Source organism: Somniosus microcephalus, chromosome 21 (assembly GCF_052327205.1).
Source record: "Somniosus microcephalus isolate GS21.2 chromosome 21, FLI_Smic_1.0, whole genome shotgun sequence".
Lineage (NCBI taxonomy): Eukaryota > Metazoa > Chordata > Chondrichthyes > Squaliformes > Somniosidae > Somniosus > Somniosus microcephalus.
In genome coordinates, this window is record NC_141007.1 from 26,471,375 (window position 1) to 26,490,090 (window position 18,716).

Sequence of the window (18,716 nt, forward strand, 5' to 3'; positions counted from 1 at the left end):
GTGTGCACTGCCTCCCATGGTGGAATAGCTTGGACAAAGTGTAGAGTGCCGAATGGCCATGTGATGCTCATGACTGTCCCAATGCTGCTGGCTGAGGGCTGGCCAATAGGACTTTCAGCTCCCTTTGCCCATCATGTCAGGTGTACATGCAAGAATGAGGAGGAGACGGGAAAGGCTACTCACCTTCACAATCCTGGTCAGATCATTGTATTTTTTACGACATTGTTTGTGGGTCCTGGGGGCATCGCCGGTGAACGTCACCCTCTGGGCGATCTGCTTCCAGGCTTTGGTGTAGTCGTGGTGGGTTGGATTCCTCCCACTCTCTGGGAACAAGATCTTGCGCCTCACCTCCAGAGCTGTGACCATTATGTCCAGATCACCCTCTGAGAAGCGCAGGGCACGCTGACGGGCCTTCTCTGGCGTTGCCATGACTCCCTGGGGCTGAGCAGCAGTGTTGAGGCCTCTTTGCAAGGCTGCAGTGTGCAGGGCGTGGCAGCAGACCAATTCGTCCCTTCCCCCTTTAAGAGCTGGTCGGCGCCACGGGGTCTGCTGTCAGTCCAAAAATGACCGCACCCGCGCTGCGCCCCGCCTGGGCGCTATCCCTCTGGACCGCCGGCTTAGCGCCTAAAGATAGGAGTGGAACGCCTCTTTTAGCGCTCCACCAATCTCTTAGGGCGAAGCCACTGAATTTCCGGCAACGGGGCGCTACTTTGGGGCGGGCGCTAACTTCGGGCGGGCGCTAAGGTTAGCGCCCCAAAACTGTCTATACTGAAAATCTAGCCCTGTATGTTTTAACATTGGCGCTGGTTTGTATGGCAGTTTTGATGGTATGGCACCAGCTCGGTCCCGTCAGTGCCGGATATCAGAAAGTTTCTTGTACTTACAACCACACACCGGATGATACTGGTTGGGGGCTCTAACTTGTTACAGTTCTGATCTCAGTATTCAGGTTGATCAAATCCTTCGAATCCAAATTCTCATTATAATTTGCAACTTTTATACCTTTCTGTTAAAGCCAACATGTATTTGCTATCTTGTCCTGTTAAACTTAAATGCTGTTCAACTATGAGCTTTCCTTAACTACAAATGCCTAATCTAAATATACTTTTATATCTCTAAATTTATAAATTATATGAATAATGATTAACATTACAATACTTTTATTGATTGACATTGGAGAAGACGTAAATATCTTGCTTTCCACTTTCTCGGGTTCATTGTCTCTTTCTCGAGGTCTTTAGGCATCATCATTTCCTGACTCTCTCTCATGGTTCATGCCATGATAAAGATGGAGGTGTTTGTTTCAAGTGAGGTCTCTCTCTGTGTTTCTATCTCTTGGCTGTGCTCGCTCTCAGTTTTTCTGCTTGGTTTATCTTCCTCACAGCCTCCACCCCTCTTGATGATTTTTTCCCTCTCTCTCGCTGCTTGGCGGTGCGCCTCGTGATGGGGACGCAGCCTGAGGGGATTATGTGCTTTGGCAGTGAAAGAACCTTTCTGCCTGTGATTCACTGCGTGCTGATGTTAGGAGCTCCACATTTTAACCCATTCGTACCCACATCTCCTCACGGTGTCACAGTTCTATCTCAGGGCTCCTTTTAAGTTGCTGATGTGTTGTGGACGTGTCAAGTTTTTTGAAACTGTTATCCCTGTGTTGGCACGTACACTGGGACATTTCATCAACCTCTGCATCCGCGTTCATTATAAAGTACTTCTAAATCATGGAATGATGTATTTCGATGCTGTACATCTGTAGCACTGCCTGACAATTGCAGCCCCCTCAATGAGTTTGTTCTGCTCACTTCTCTGATTAGGGATTAGGCATTGTCAGCTGTGGCTCAGTGGGTAGCACACTCGCCTCTCGAGTCATGAAGTGTGGTTCAAATCCCATTACCAGGGACTTGAGCCCATAAAGCTAAGCTGACACTTCAGTGCAATACTGAGGGAGTGCGGCACTGTCAGATGGTGCTGTCTTTCAGATGAGACGTTAAACTGAGGCCCCGCCTGCTCTCTCTCAGGTTGGACGTAAAAGATCCCGTGGCACTCTTTCGAAGAAGAGTAGGGGAGTTATCCCTGGTGTCCTAGCCAATATTTATCCCTCAACCAACATAACAAAGAAAACAGATTATCTGGTCATTATCACATTGCTGTTTGTTGGAGTTTGCTGTGTTCAAATTGGTTGCTGCGTTTCCCACATTACAACAGTGACTACACTACAAAAAGTACTTCATTGGCTGTAAAGTGCTTTGAGACATCCGATGGTCGTGAAAGGCACAATATAAATGCAAGTCTTTCTTTAGTTGATTACAGGCACGAATGTACTCTTAATTCCATATGTTCGTGTTTCAAATAAATCTCCCATTAACTTGTTACTTCTTACGGGTAGCAATCTGTTACCTTCCGTTTTACAGAGAGGTTCTGAAATGCACCTCATTTACTTTTTCAGTCTAATAGTATTGTAGATCTCAATTGTTTTTCAATTAGACTCTTCGATATAACATTCAAGGGCCCAATTATCGTAAGGGGAAGAAAGAGATGAAATCGGAGATACAGAGGCAGCATCATTTGTTTAATTTGTAGTGTATGTACCTTTAAGACAGAACTACTTTTACAGCTCCTGTATACTGTAGTACCGGCAGTGACCACACCTGTATATAAGCCTTGCGCATGCCTCTGTACCCCCAGTCTTGAGACTACCCTCCTCCAGTAAATACCTGTTGATTGTTAAGTTACAGCCTCCGTGTGGTAATTGAAAAACATCATACTCTCATAATCACGGATCGAACAGTGGCAACGAGTGTCGATTCGAATCTACCTGCAACTCTGCATTTCCCTTCGAGGATTCGCTCCGGGAGGGCGGTGGAAGAAAGTCGAGGCCAGGAACATGGGCGTCGACCACGAGCAACCGCCCAGTCGTCCAGCAGAGAGTGAACATCGCAGGGGAGGCTATGGAGAGCCGGGCTTGCTTCCCCAGCCACGAGGATCAGCAAGAGACTGACGACAGGTACAGCGTAGACCCTTCCCGGACAGCGGCGGCTGGAGCCGACCGACGGCGGAGACAAAGCCGAGCAGCGTCGACAGGGTAAGACAGAGGGTGAAGCATACAGGGCGCAGCCGGGGGTTGAAAACCGAGCGGTGTCGAGAGAAAAAAAAAAAAATGGAGAGAGAGAGGGTAAAGCAACAGCCGGGTTCAGGACCGAGGGGCGGAACCGAAAAAAAAAAATGTGTAGAGCACGGCCAGGGCTCAAGGGCTGAACAGTGTCCGCAGGGAGAAGAAGGGAGAGCGCGGGAGATGCCATTGAGCCGCGGAGAAGAAGGAAGAGCGCGGGAGACGCCATTTTTAGAAGCCACAGCGGAGAAGAAGGGCGAGCGCGGGAAGGAAGGAAAGCACGGGAGATGCCATTTTGTGCCAGCGGAGAAGAAGGGGTAGCGCGGGAGACACCATTTTTGACAGTTAAATCACACCCAGGGATGTCGAAGAGTGGCAGTGTCTCTACGTTCGACAATGAAGTCGAAGATTGGGCGACATATGTGTAACATATTGAGGTGTACTGCAGGGCGAATGAAGTGCCAGATGCTAGGAAAGCACTGGTTTTGTTAAATTCCATGGGTGCAAAAACTTATGGGTTACTGCCGCCAGGGCAGCACGGTGGCATAGTGGTTAGCACTGTTGCCTCACAGCGCCAGGGACCCGGGTTCGAATCCGGCCTCGGGTGACTGTCTGTGTGGAGTTTGCACATTCTCCCCGTGTTTGCGTGGGTTTCCTCCGGGTGCTCCGGTTTCCTCCCACAGTCCAAAGATGTGTGGGTTAGGTTGATTGGCTATGATAAAATTGACCCTTAGTGTTAGGGGGATTAAATACGTGGGGTTATGGGGATAGGGTGGGCTATGTGTTGGTGTTGGTGTTGGTGTAGGGGTTACGGGGATCGGGTGGGATATGTGTCGGTGCAGGCTCGATGGGCCGAAATGGCCTCTATCTGCACTGTGAGGTTTCTGTGATTCTGTGATTCTGTGTGAAACCTAATAACCCCAGAGAAGCCTGTGAACAAGAATTTCGAAAGCATAGTAGAAATCCTACAGGACCACTTAAACCCCACACTGCTGCTGATAGCAGAACGATTTAAGTTCCATAAAAGGAACCAACACAAAGATGAAAGCAATGCTGAGTACCTAACGGAACTGCGCAAGCTATCAAAACATTGCCAGTTTGGAGCGGGGCTAGTAGGTACGTTAAGGGACATGTTTGTGTGTGGGCTGCAAAGTGAAGGAACCCAGAAACGGCTTCTATCAGAAAAGGATCTTACGCTGGACAAGGCTTTCAGTATGGCAGTATCACACGAAGCAACCGCAAGGGGCGCTGCAGAGTTACAACGGAGACTGCAAGAATATGGCACCAATGAAATGTCCTATGGAACAGGGAAGTGCTATCGCTGCGGCAGAACAACACATGACCAGAACGATTGTTGGTTCAAGGACCAAGTGTGCAGACAGTGTGGAAAAGCAGGACACATAGCAAGAGTCTGCAGGTCTGGGAAGAAAACCAACAGTAAGAAATCTCCACAGGAGAAGTACAGAAAGGTACACCAGGTGATGGACAGTAGTTCAGACGAACAGAAAAGTGGCACAGACTCCGGAAGCAAGGAGCTGGGTTGTCTCAATCTACATAAGGTAACCAAAATGGAGGATCACCAGACTATCTGGGTTACACTCAAGATAGACGGAGTCCAAGTGAAAATGGAATTGGACACAGGATCAGCCCTAACAGTCATACCCTTGAAAGCTACAGATTGTCTTGAAGACGTACACGGGGCAAATAGTCTACCCAAAAGGAAAAATAAGGGTGAAAGTGATATATAAAGGCCAGGAAATACCTAAAATGGATATATATGTATTGCCAGATGGAGGACCACCACTGCTGGGACATGAATGGATCCGGAAGATACAATTAGATTGGCATTCCATACAGGCACTGAAGGTTGAGGCCAAAAAGGATGGCGACGTCACACCTGGACGACTGTCAAAATTGCTAACTGACACAAAAGAAGTGTTCCAGGAGGGACTCGGAACACTAAAAGGCATAACAGCAACGATTAAAATAGAGGAAAATGCAAGCCCAAAGTTTCTTAAGGCCGGACCAGTGCCTTATGCGATCAGACCAGCTGTCGAAGCAGAGCTGGAAGGGTTGGAACGTTCAGGAGTACTGTCCAAAGTAGACTGGAGCGAGTGGGCTACACCCATCATTCCTGTAATGAAGAGGTCGTTGGGTAATACGCCTGGGGAATCAAAGAAGGTCCGCATCTGTGGGGATTTTAAGGTGACAGTGAACCCAGTCCTTCACACGGTACAATATCCGCTTCCACGAATTGAGGATATTTTCGCCTCGCTATCTGGAGGTAAACGCTTCCCAAAATTGATCTAGCCCAGGCATACTTGCAAATGGAGGTAGAAGAAGCTTCGAAACAATACCTTACGATTAACACTCATAAAGGTCTCTATCAATACAACCGGCTGGTGTTCGGGGTAGCATCGGCTCCGGCTATTTGGCAAAGGGCAATGGATCAAGTCCTGCAAGGGATTCCAGGGACCCAGTGTTATTTGGACGACATCGTGGTCACGGGCGAAAATGACAGTGATCACCTCGCCAACTTGGAGAAGGTGCTCACCAGATTAAAGGAGTATGGGCTACGAGCTAATCACCACAAGTGCGAGTTTTTCCAGAAACAGATCTCGTATTGTGGCCACGTTATCGATGAAGAGGGGTTACATAAGTCCCCTGAAAAGATTGAGGCAGTAGTCAAGGCTCCAGCACCGGAAAATGTGTCACAACTGAGGTCGTTCCTCGGGCTGGTAAACTACTACCACAAGTTCTTACCAAATTTGTCGACGGTATTACACCCACTGAACACCCTACTGCAAACAGGCGTACCACGGAAGTGGAATGACGAACGTAGACGAGCTTTCCAGAAGTGTAAAGAATTGATCACATCAAAAGAGGTGTTGGCCCATTTCAACCCAGCACTACCAATTCGTTTGGCATGTGGTGCATCACCCTATGGCATTGGAGCGGTGCTGTCACACAAATTCCCAGACGGGTTGGAGAGGCCAGTAGCCTTTGCGTCTCGGACACTAACCTCAGCCGAGCGCAACGACGCCCAGATTGACAGGGAGGCCCTCAGCCTAGTATGGGGAGTAAAAAAATTCAACCACTATCTGCATGGGCAGAAGTTCACCTTGCTGACTGACCACCAACCACTTGTCTCCATCTTTAATCCTAAGAAGGGCGTTCCAGTGATGACTGCACAACGGTTACAAAGATGGTCCCTGTTTCTAGGGGTGAATCAATATGAAATAGAATATAAAGGCACGAAACAGCATGGAAACGCTGATGGGCTATCACGCCTGCCACTGCCTACTGTGGAGGAAGCACCAGCAGTGGACCCTATCGAGATATTTTATTCGTCAATAATTGAACGATTGCCAGTAACGAACGCGGATATAGAGAAGGAGACCTGCAATGATCCGACGCTGTCTCGGGTATATGATTTGACGGTGAGGGGATGGCCAACACATGGTGACTCACTGTTGCCAGCATTCTCATCCAGAAGAGAACAGCTGTCAGTATGCCAGGGGACAGTGATGTGTGGATCCAGAGTGGTGATTCCACCCAAGTTAAGGGAGAGAGTGCTAAATGAGCTACATGAAGGTCATCTGGGGGGAGTGAAAATGAAAAGCCTTGCTAGGGCTTATGTGTGGTGGCCGGGAATCGATCAACAAATCGAAGACCTAACCAAGAGCTGCTCAGGATGCCAGAAGGTCCAAAATGCACCACCACATGCCCCTCTACACCCATGGGAGTGGCCCTCCTCTCCATGGCAATGGGTGCATATTGATTTTGCTGGTCTATTCATGGACTCAATGTTCTTAATAGCAGTGGATGCTCATTCGAAGTGGCCTGAGGTGATAAAAATGTCCTCAACCACTACAGAAAAAACGATTGCAGTCCTCCGGACCATATTTGCCAGAAACGGCTTGCCAGAGCAGATTTGCTCTGATAATGGACCACAGTTTGTGTCCGAAGAGTTTCAAAAATTTATGAGAAGGAACGGGGTAAGGCATTACACATCCGCCCCGTATCTTCCAGCCACAAATGGATTGGCTGAGAGGTTCGTACAAACCTTTAAGAAGGCGATAAAGGCCATGTGCGACGATGAAATTCCACTACAGCATAAGGTGGACAATTTCTTATTAGCCTACCAAAACGTGACACATGCAGTTACCAACCAGACCCCGGCCATGATGTTCTTTAACCGAAGGTTGAGATCTCGTCTGGACTTGCTCAGACCAAATGTGCGAAGAAATGTTGAGGGTAAACAATTCCAGCACATCAATGAGAAGCCGACAAGGAGCTTCAATGTAGGACAACCAGTCTTGGCCCGTGACCACCGAACAGAGAAATGACAACCCGGAATGATATGCACAAGGCAGGGGCCATTAATGTACACAGTGGATGTCGGGGAGAACATTGTGAGATGCCACGTCGATCAGATCTTAGCGTCACAGGAACGAGTCAACCCCATGTCTCGAATACCTGGGGATGAACCCGACGTACCGGTAGCATCTACCTCAGAACCAGTAGCAGCGGAAACCGATGAACTACCCGATGAAAAGGGGCCAGAATTGCCTCCGCACCAAGAACAAGAACCTCAGGAAAGGCGCTATCCCGAAAGGATCAGGAAGCCACCCCAAAGACTGAATCTATAAATGGACTATTGTTGTTTAATGTACATGTTAAAGTGTTAATTGTTATTTGAATATTAGGGGTACTACTAATCTAAAAGGGGAGGAATTGTAGTGTATGTACCTTTAAGACAGAACTACTTTTACAGCTCCTGTATACTGTAGTACCGGCAGTGACCACACCTGTATATAAGCCTTGCGCATGCCTCTGTACCCCCAGTCTTGAGACTACCCTACTCCAGTAAATACCTGTTGATTGTTAAGTTACAGCATCCGTGTGGTTATTGAAAAACATCATACTCTCAGAATCACGGATCTAACATAATTGAAGACTTTTTAGTAACTTTATTCATTAAGACTTGAAAGATGGTTACTATAAAGTAAGGTACAATTATATTCAAATATAGCAATTAATACAATAGCAAAATACTGCGGATGCTGGAATACTGAAATAACAACAGAAAATGCAGGAAACACTCAGCAGGCCAGGCAGCATCCGTGGAGAGAGAAACAGAGTTAACAGTCTGATGAAGGGTCCCAGACCTGAAACGTTGACCCTGTTTCTCTCTCCACGGATGCTGACTGGCCTGCTGAGTATTTCCAGCATTTTCTGTTGTTATTACAGCAATTAATACAACAGATTAAAGGTACAGGTTTATTTATGTCAATCAAATCTCAAAACTATCTGAGTGACATTAATTCCACAGGAACATCTCCAGTGCTAAGTGACTATAATACTTAACTTTTGCTTCTTTCATTGGATTTTATCAGAAGTGACCTGAGTTGAAATATCCAGTCCAATGAAGTAAGATGAAGACTTTCTATGGCTCTGTGGATCATGAATGATGGGATCCACAGTAGAGAGGAACATTTGGGTTCATTCAAGCTTTGTCTTCAGATGTTTTTGGGGTATAAATTCAGCTTGGGCAGGAACGGGCGGTGTTGGATCGAACGTCTGTTATAGACCAAGCCCAATATTGAACTCCATTGACTGCAGTAGGACTGAATATCAGGCGGAGCATATAAGAAGTGGCTAATCCGATCCCGCCTGTTTTGCACGACCACCCAAAACAAACTTCTACCCGCTTTGTATTTTTGCAATGTGGTAAGCCAAAGTCTAGGACATATTAACAGTTTGGATACTGCACCTGAGGTAAAATGGCACAGCTGTAAAGACATGTAGAGATGTGAAGAGGTACACTGAGGCACAGGCCCCCATCCTCACTGCAGTGTGGAAGCATTGTCCTGGTTCAGCCACCGTCCCTGCCTCAGCAATAACAATGGAATTTAATAAAGGTCAAACACCTCCTCTCTTGTCACATGATTACTGGATGGCAAAATGCTTCAAAATTAACTTTTTTTTTTCCAGCCCCACATTGGGGGGAGTTTTAACTTGAGTGAGCGGGTGGGATTGGGTGCGGGTGGGGGGTTAAATCGGGCAAAATTCCAAGAGTGTCAGGATCCTGCCTCCAACCTGGCCACTTCTGGGTTTAATGGGGGCGGGCAGCTAACCTGCTCCCAGGAGGCGGGGGGGCAATTTAAATATTTTAATGAGGTTGGCAGCCTCTGATTTAACCTGGTTTTACGGTGGGCAGCCGGGTCTCCCAGGCCTCAGGAATCCTGACAACTGACGTGAGGCGAGGACAGCTTCGGGGAGAAGGTAAGTGCCTTCACAGCACTGCTTGTGGGCCAGGAGGAGCAGAAGTGCTTCCCCCGGTCCCCCCCCCTAAGCTCCCACCCATCAGATCCCTCCCCATACAAAAGCCCCTGGGATAGGAGGCCCCCCCCGCCCCGGGGTTGTGGATTGGACCTACCTGGTCCTGCGGCCTGCTCCGGAGTGCTCCCCACCCAACTGGAAGCCAAGCCTGTCAATCAGGCTGACTTCCGGGCGGGGTACCTGTCAGGGGCAAAAGATGCATGCTGTTAAAATGCCACAGCCTGCGGGAAAACCCAGACTTCCGACTTTCCCATCCGAAACTCACCCCCTCTGCCTACATAACCCGCCCCTGTTAATATCCAGGCTTTTGTTTCTGTGGCTTAGTCCACAGATAATGGACATTGTTTACAAAGCACCATTCTAACAAAAATATCAGTGCAATGTGTAAAAGGAGCTTTAAGGGTTAAATAAATATATAAGTGCACTTGAATCTAAAGTGTCATTGATTTGGCAAGATTTGAGTTTTTGTCAACAAACCAGTTTGGGTCACCTCAGAGCATCAATTGGTTTTGTCACTATCACTAGCACTCAGAGTCCAGTACCCTCTTTATGTGAATGGTAATAATGTGGAACTGGCATTTATCATTAAAGCCGTTCCTATACTGGTGTTAAGGCTGTGATATTAAGGTCAGTATTGGGGGAAGAAAAATAGGAACTCATAAACACATTGTTTAGTGTATCTCCTTAAATTGGATATTGCACATATATAAAATGAAAGAGTTGTAAATACTACAGATCCCATCCATGGCTTTATTCAAAGCAACTCTAACAGCCCATTGTTAGAAGGTATCACATGCTGATTGTCTTATTCTGATTCTCAAATGCCCATTTTATTTGATCTCATTCAGAAGTTGGCTGAATTGGTAGTGATTGATCGTTTGCACAGATTTGAGAAATTGTCCAAGGGAACTCCAACCTTCAGCATCAATCTGATTGTTGCCATGATGTCATGTTTGAAAGAAAAAAAGACTTTGTTTGTGGTGATCAATTGGTATCCTGAGAGTGGACTGTATCTCTCTTCCACATGCATTGGGTTGTCGATGACTGCATATGGATTGATTGTAAATCCGAGGACATCAGCTGCATACAAATAAATGTTTAGTGTCAGGACTGCCGCATCAATTCCACTGCAGCCCTAGTTCACATTGCCATAACAACAGCATGCAGGGATTCAGTATTGCCACTGGTCAATGCCATAACATATGTAGGGCAGCTTGAATTACTTTTTTATTTTTTTAACTGGTATTTCCTGAGTGTCAGCTTGGCTCAGCAGGTAGCACTCTTGCCTCTGAGTCAGAAGTTAGGACTTGAATACATACTTTAGGTTGGCATTTCAGTGCAGTACTTAGTTACATCAACAGCAACAACTTGTATTTATATAGTGCCTTTAACGTAGTAAAACATCCCAAGTCAAACAATTTGACGCCGATCCACATAAGGATAAATTAGGGCAGGTGACCAAAAGCTTGGTCAAAGAGATAGGTTTTAAGGAGCGTCTTAAAGGAGGAGAGAGAGGTAGCGAGGCAGACAGGTTTAGGCAGGGAATTCCAGAGCTTAGGGCCTAGGCAGCTGAAGACACGGCCGCCAATGGTTGAGCGATTATAATCAGGGATGCTCAAGAGGGCAGAATTAGAGGAGCGCAGATATCTCGGGGTGGGGTGGCGGGGGGGGGGGGGGTGGTTGTGGGGCTGAAGGAGATTACAGAGATAGGAAGGGGCGAGGCCATGGAGGGATTTGAAAACAAGGATGAAAATTTTGAAATCGAGGCGCTGCTTAACAAGGAGCCAATGTAGGTCAGCGAGCACAGGGGTTGATGGGTGAATGGGACTTGGTGCGAGTTAGGTTACGGGCAGCCGAGTTTTGGATGACCTCAAGTTTACGTAGGGTGGAATGTGGGAGGCCGGCCAGTTAGGGCTGCACTGTTGAAGTTGCTGTCCTGGATGAGACGTTAAAAATGTCACGGCACTATTTGAGGGAGAGTAAGTAGATTTCTCAGTGTCCTGACCAACATTTCCCTCAAGCAATACCAGCAAAACAAATTAACTGGTTCATTCATCTCATTGCTGCCTGTTAGACCTTACTGCAGTAAAATGGCTCCTGTGTTTACCTTCATAGTAACAGCGACTGCAGTTAAAAAAAACAATTCATGGTATGTAGAGATTTGGATGTCCTGAGAGAGGTTGTATAAATGCAACTTCTTTCTATTCTCACTCCCAGAATCGATTCCGTCTTCCTTCAGTTGAGATGGGGGGGTGACCACGACTGCCACCAGTTCCAATCCATAATGGGTGACAAGAGCTGTGCATCGTTCAGGAATAGTCACCACATTGGATACTCATTCTCCCAAAATAGAGACGGCCCATTTAATGAGCCAGCCGAGAACTGAGGAAACTCATTAAATTGGGCCCTCAAGTCATACAGTTCATAATTACTAGGGGGCACTGGCTTATCACTATTCAGAAGAGATTATTTCCATTACGTGTTCTTTTGCTTCCCATGTGCAATAATATGTATGGAATTTTAGTGTTGAAGAAAATCATTTATGACTGTTTCTCTGATGTGGCCAGATTTGGTTATAAATGTCCCTGTAGTGATTTGACAAATAATAGTAATTGTATTAAGAACCCTGGTAAAGGCAAGCGGCAGTGATTTGTGACGTTCTGGGCCTCCTCTCTACACCATTCTTGTAGGTTCTGTGCCTGAGGACAAATGGAGAGGGAGCCACCAACTAGCGTTTTCCGGTTATCACATTGTACCTGACCATTGGCCTGTGGATTGCTTTTACCCGTGTCTACCACCCCATCTCTACTCTGCTTCATCTCCCTGAGCAGGGAGAAAGAGGAAAGGAAAACAGGGATAAAAGCAAAAGATAGGAAGGAGAAAAACAAAAGTGGCAGTCAGAGAAATCAACGGTTTAAATCAAACGTGGCCACAGTAAATAATAATTCTAATAGGTCTAATGCGAGGAGCATTTGTAATAAGGTGGATGAATTGGCTGCGCAAATAGAGGTAAACGAATATGATTTGGTTGGGGTTACGGAAACGTGGCTCAAGGATGGCCAAGACTGGGAACTCAACATCCAGGGGTATTCGATATTCAGGAAAGATAGGCAAAAAGGAAAGGGAGGTGGGGTAGCATTACTGGTTAAAGAAGGGATTAATACAATTGTAATGAAGGATATTAGCTCTGATGATGTGGAATCTGTATGGGTAGAATTGAGAAATACTAAGGGGAAAAAAACATTAGTGGGAGTGGTATATAGACCTCCAAACAGTAAGGCGGAGGTTGGGGATGGCATTAAAAGGGAAATTAAAGAAGCGTGCAATAAGGGCACAGCAGCCATCATGGGTGACATTAATCTACATATAGATTGGGCCAACCAAATTAGTAACAATACTGTGGAGGAGGAATTCCTGGAGTGTTTACGGGATGGTTCCTGGACCAATATGTCGAGGAACCAACCAGAGATCAGGCCATCTTAGACTGGGTATTATGTAACGAGAAAGGATTAATTAGCAATCTTGTTGTATGAGGCCCCTTGGGTCGGAGCGATCATAATATGATCGAATTCTTCATTAAGATGGAGAATGAAGTAGTTGACTCAGAGACAAGGGTCCTCAATTTAAATAAAGGAAACTACGATGGTCTGAGGAGCGAGTTGGGTAGGATTGATTGGGGAATGTCACTCAAAGGGTTAACGGTGGATAGGCAATGGCAAACATTCAAAGACTGAATGGATGAGCTACAGAATTTGTTCATCCCAGTTTGGCATAAAAATAAAACAAAAAAGGTGACTCAACCATGGCTAACAAGGGAAATTAGGGATAGCATAAGATCCAAGGAGAGGACATATAAATTGGCTAGAAAAAGCAATAATCCTGAGGATTGGGAGCAGTTTAGGAGTCAACAAAGGAGGACAAAGGGATTAATTAAGAAAGGGAAAATAGAATATGAGAGTAAGCTTGCGGGAAACATAAAAACTGACTGTAAAAGCTTTTATAGATATGTGAAGAGAAAAAGATTGGTGAAGTCAAGCGTAGGTCCCTTACAGTCAGAATCAGGGGAATTTATAATGGGAAACAAGGAAATGGCAGACCAACTAAATACATACTTTGGTTCTGTCTTCACAAAGGAGGACACAAATAACCTCCCAGAGATGCTGGGGAACATAGGGTCTGATGAAAGGGAGGAACTGAAAGAAATCAGTATTTGTAGGGAAATGGTGTTAGGAAAATTGATGGGACTGAAGGCCAATAAATCCCCAGGGCCTGATGGTCTACATCCCAGGGTACTTAAGGAAGTGGCCCTAGAGATAGTAGATGCATTGCTGGTCATCTTCCAGAACTCGATAGACTCTGGAACGGTACCCATGGATTGGAGGGTAGCTAATGTTACCCCGCTATTCAAAAAAGGTGGTAGAGAAAAAGCGGGGAATTATAGACCGGTAAGCCTGACATCGGTAGTGGGGAAAATGCTAGAGTCTATTATAAAAGATGTAATAGCAGAGCACTTGGAAAGCAGTGACAGGATTGGACAAAGTCAACATGGATTTACAAAAGGTAAATCATGCTTGACTAATCTACTGAATTTTTTGAGGATGTAACTGGTAAAATAGATAAAGGAGAACCAGTGGATGTGGTGTATTTGGACTTTCAGAAGGCTTTCGATAAGGTCCCACATAAGAGATTAGCGTGCAAAATTAAGGCACATGGGATTGGGGGCAAGGTATTGACTTGGATAGAGAACTGGTTGGCGGACAGAAAGCAAAGAGTTGGAATAAACGGGTCGTTTTCCGAGTGGCAGGCAGTGACTAGTGGGGTACCGCAAGGATCGGTCCTAGGACCCCAGCTGTTCACAATGTATATTAATGATCTGGACGAGGGAATTGGATGTAATATCTCCAAATTTGCAGACGACACAAAGCTGGGTGGGAGGGTAAGCTGTGAGGAGGATGTCGTGAAACTCCAGTACGATTTGGACAGGTTGGGTGATTGGGCAGAAACATGGCAAATGCACTATAATGTGGATAAATGTGAGGTTATCCAGTTTGGTGGCAAAAACAGGAAGGCAGATTATTATTTGAATGGTAATAGGTTGGGAGAAGAGGAAGTGCAAAGAGAATTGGGTGTTATTGTGCACCAGTTGCTGAAGGTAAGCATGCAGGTGCAGCAGGCGGTTAAGAAGGCAAATGGTATGTTGGCCTTCGTAGCAAGAGGGTTCGAGTACAGGAACAAGGATGTCTTGCTACAGTTGTACAGGGCCTTGGTGAGACCGCACCTTGAGTATTGTGTGCAGTTTTGGTCACCTTACCTGAGGAAGGACGTTCTTGCCATGGAGGGAGTGCAGCGAAGATTCACCAGGCTGATACCTGGGATGGCAGGAATGACGTATGAGGAGAGATTGTGTCGATTGGGCTTATACTCACTGGAGTTTAGAAGATTGAGAGGGGATCTCATCGAAACCTATAAAATTCTGTCAGGTCTGGACAGACTAGATGCAGGAAGGATGTTTCTGATGGCCATGGAGTCCAGAACCAGGGGTCATAGTCTAAGGATAAGGGGTAAGCCAGTTAGGACTGAAATGAGGAGGAATTTCTTCACCCAGAGAGTGGTGAACCTATGGAATTCTCTGCCACAGAGGGTGGTGGAGGCCAGTTCATTAAATATATTCAAGAAAGAATTGGATATATTTCTTGAGGCTAAAGGGGTCAAGGGATATGGGGAGAAGGCAGGGACAGGGTACTGAATTTGGATGATCAGCCATGATCTCATTGAATGGCGGAGCAGGCTCGAAGGGCCAAATGGCCTACTCCTGCTCCTATCTTCTATGTTTCTATGTTTCTATGTTTAAGCAACATCCAGAGTTCACAGTACTGTACTGTTGTGAAAATGTTATTCCCTTCCAAGAGCAAACACTTAAGGGGAAAAAATTCGGTTGATTTGTGCCTCTTACGGCACTAACGGGGCGCAAAGCAACTAGTGCCCCAAAGCTGACCAGACATTTTGCGGCAGCGTTAAACACTACCGCCACAATCTCCTGCGCCCGCAGATCGTGATGTCAGTTGAGCATGCAACGCCCCGGTAGCGCCCCGGACCGGATATTGAGTCGTGCCCCTGCCTTTCCGTTTGCCGCTAGCAATGACAAGTAGAGGGGAACGTTTTGCAGTCAGGAAGGGGCTGGGGGAACGTTATTTAAAGGCGGCTACTTCCTGCCTTTTTTTGTTGGCGACATTTTTGCACCACGCATTCTGAGAGAGAGAGAGACTTCTGGAGAGATTCAACGCTGTGTGAAGGAGTTTTGGGTGCTGAGCAGCACTTTGCAGGTTCATTTTGATTTGACCTTCCTTGCAGCGATTTAAAGGAGACTTTGGGGGCTGCACTGAATCAGGGCGTCGTCCTGCACCTGTAGAATCGGAGGCATCAGAGACACAGAGAGAGAGTGGCAAACATGGCCAGAGGGAGGAGGGCCAACAGGCCTCTGCACAGGAGACCTTACCCTCCGAGGGTACTCAGGAAGCAGTTCTCATACCTTCATTTGTCTGAGGAGCAGTGTTTGTTCAGGCTACGCTTCAGCAAGGAAGTGATCTCTGAGCTCTGCCACCTGCTGCAGCCAGATCTGCAGCCTCTACTGAGGACTAGGACGTCTCTGTCGGTGGCAGTGAAGGTGACAGTGGCACTGAATTTTTATGCCAGCAGCTCCATTCAAGCTTCTACTGAGGGCATCGCCAATATCTCACAGTTGGCTGCCCATTGCTGTATCCGGGAGGATACAAATGCCCTCTATAACAGGAGACGCCAGTACATCTCTTTCCCTGTGACCTGGGCAAAACGGCATGAATGTGCATAGCAGGCTTCCCCATGGTGCAGGGCGCCATTGGCTGCACGCATGTGGCATTGCAAGCACCGCATGAAAATGCAGAGGTATTCTGAAACCGCAAGGGCTACCACTCCTTAAATGTGCAGTTGGTCTGTGACCACATGCAGCTCATACTCGCTGTCAATGCCCGCTATCCTGGCAGCAGCCACGATGCTTTCATCCTGCGCCAGACTGGTGTGCCAGACCTCTTCCAGGCACTGCATCACCCAAGTGGATGGCTCCTCGGGGACAAGGGTTATCTACTCTGCACCTGGCTGATGACACCGCTCCGTAACCCCAACACCCCTGCCGAGTTGCGGTATAATGAGAGCCATCTCGCCACCAGAAATATCATTGAGCAGACGATCGGCATGCTCAAGCAACGGTTCCACTGTCTGGACCACTCAGGAGGAGCCCTGCAGTACTTTCCTGAGCGAGTATCCCTCTTCATAGTTGTAAGAAGTCACACAACACCAGGTTATAGTCCAACAGCTTTATTTGAAATCACAAGCTTTCGGAGCGCTGCTCCTTCTTCAGGTGAAGTGGAGAAATGCATAAAGACACAGCTTATATAGTCAGAGAATCATGTCAGATGTTTACAGGTAACCTTTCCAACTGCCATTTATCGCACCTCGGCAGAGAGATAATCACAGCAGTCAAAGGTGTGAATGGTGTCCAAACAGGTCAGTCAGGGAAACATTACATCAAAGAACAATGAGGTGGGGTCACAAGGGGTCAAATATTGCAGATGCTGGGGTCTGTATGGAAAACAAAAAAACAGACAAAAAACATTTTTTTTTTTTGGCTGGAAATCACAGCAGGTCCGGCCGCATCTGTGTAGAGAGAACAAGCCAATGTCGACTCGAGTCTGGATGACCCTGCATCAGGTGGGGTTACATGTAGCGTGACATGAACCCAAGATCTCGGTTGAGGCCGTCCTCATGAGTGTGGAACTTGGCTATCAGTTTCTGCTCGACGATTTTGCGTTGTCGTGTGTCTCGAAGGCCACCTTGGAGAACGCTTACCCAAAGATCGGAGGCTGAATGTCCTTGACTGCTGAAGTGTTCCCCGACTGGGAGGGAACACTCCTGCCTGGTGATTGTTGCGCGGTGTCCGTTCATCCGTTGTCGCAGTGTCTGCATGGTCTCGCCGATGTACCATGCTCCGGGGCATCCTTTCCTGCAACGTATGAGGTAGACAACGTTGGCTGAGTCACATGAGTATGTACCATGTACCTGGTGGGTGGTGTCCTCACGTGTGATGATGGTATCTGTGTTGATGATCTGGCATGTCTTGCAGAGGTTGCTGTGGCAGGGTTGTGTGGTGTCGTGGTCGCTGTTCTCCTGAAAGCTGGGTAATTTGCTGCGAACGATGGTCCGTTTGAGGTTAGGCGGCTGTTTGAAAGCGAGTAGTGGAGGCGTGGGGATGGCCTTAGCGAGGTGTTCATCGTCATCGATGACATGTTGAAGGCTGCGAAGAACATGACGTAGTTTCTCCGCTCCGGGGAAGTACTGGACGACGAAGGGTACTCTGTTGGTTGTGTCCCGTGTTTGTCTTCTGAGGAGGTCTATGCGATTTTTCGCTGTGGCCCGTCGGAACTGTCGATCGACGAGTCGAGCGTCATATCCCATTCTTACAAGGGCGTCTTTCAGTGTCTGTAGGTGTCCATTGCGTTCCTCCTCGTCTGAGCAGATCCTGTGTATTCGCAGGGCTTGTCCATAGGGGATGGCTTCTTTAACGTGGTTAGGGTGGAAGCTGGAGAAGTGAAGCATCGTGAGGTTGTCCGTGGGCTTGCGGTAGAGTGAAGTGCTGAGGTGTCCGTCTTTGATGGAGATTCGTGTGTCCAGGAATGAGACTGATTCTGAGGAGTAGTCCATGGTGAGTTTGATGGTGGGATGGAACTTGTTGATGTTATCGTGTAGTCTTTTCAGTGATTCTTCGCCGTGGGTCCATAGGAAGAAAATGTCGTCGATGTATCTGGTGTATAGCGTTGGTTGGAGATCCTGTGCAGCGAAGAAGTCTTGCTCGAACTTGTGCATGAAGAGGTTTGCGTATTGGGGTGCGAATTTGGTCCCCATGGCTGTTCCGTGTGTTTGGGTAAAGAACTGGTTGTCGAAGGTGAAGACATTGTGGTCAAGGATGAAGCGGATGAGTTGTAGGATGGCGTCTGGAGATTGGCTGTTGCTGGTGTTGAGCCTTCATAGTTGTGTGCTGCATGCTTCACAACCTGGCAATCCTGAGGACCCAGCCAATGCCACCAGGGATTGGTGCACCACCTGAGGAGGAGGAGAAGGAAGAGGAGGAGGAGGAGGAGGATGAGGAGGAGGATCAGCAGCAGCACCAACGTGGGAGGGAGGCGCACAATGTTGCCACTGCAAGGGCCATCCGTGAACGGCTGATAAGAAGCCG